Genomic DNA, 1,054 nt, shown 5'->3' on the forward strand with positions numbered 1-1,054 from the left:
CTTAAAATTTATTTGTCGGAGATTAATATGGTGACCCCTGCTTGTCTAGTGTTATAGTTGGCTTGGTAAATTTTCTTCCATCCTTTAACTTTTAGTCTGCTTTTGTCCTTGTATGTGAGGTATGTCTCTTGCAGGCAGCATATTGATGGATCTTGTTTTCTTATCCATTCTGCCACTCTCTGTCTCTTTACTGGTGCATTCAATCCATTGACATTCAGTGTAATTATCGATAAGTACGAATTGATTGCTGTCATTATGTTACTTTTTTGGCCATGTTGATCGTTCTTTGGTTCTGCTTTCTTTCTTGTGTTCTTTTTGTGTCTTCTGAGTTGTTTTGGGTTGGTTTCCTCCTATTTTCTCTGTTCGCTTGATCTCCTTGTGAATTCATTTTTATGATATGTTGTGGAGTGTCAGCTTTCTTTGGGTTTACCTTGTAGTCTACTAACTTCTCTCTGCATTTAGGAAACTCCATTGTAACATGTAATTTACCTGGCATCCTCACTCCCTGGGCTTCCATTGCTGCATTTGTCCCTTCTTTGACATTGACATGTTTTTGGCCTTCAGTTGATCTCTTCTTTCTTTTGATTTTGTCGTAGTCTCATTCTGTTTTGGACTCTGCTATCTATTGGGTGTGTTCCAGGTGGTGTTGCCATACTTGTCAATCTCTGTTTGTTGTCTGTTCTTGTTGGTTCTCTGTCCTCAGAACTCCCTTTAGGATGTTTTGAAGTGCTGTGTTGGTTTTGATAAAGTCTCTCAAATTCTGTTTATCCTGGAATGTTTTGATCGAACCATCATATTTGATTGATAGTTTTTCTGGATATACAATTCTTGGTTGACAGTTTTTTTTCTTGCAGAGCTTTGTATATGTCTCCTCATTGCTTTCTCGCCTGCATGGTTTGTTGTGCATAATCAGATCTTAATCTTATTTGCTTACCTGTATAGGTTATATTTCTCTTCTCCCTGGCTGCTTTTAATATTCTTTCCTTGTCTTTGATTTTTGAGAGCTTAATTATTATATTTCTTGGAATTTTTCTTCTGGGGTCTATCCTTCCTG

Source organism: Chrysochloris asiatica, unplaced genomic scaffold, assembly GCF_000296735.1.
Source record: "Chrysochloris asiatica unplaced genomic scaffold, ChrAsi1.0 scaffold00239, whole genome shotgun sequence".
Classification (NCBI taxonomy): domain Eukaryota; kingdom Metazoa; phylum Chordata; class Mammalia; order Afrosoricida; family Chrysochloridae; genus Chrysochloris; species Chrysochloris asiatica.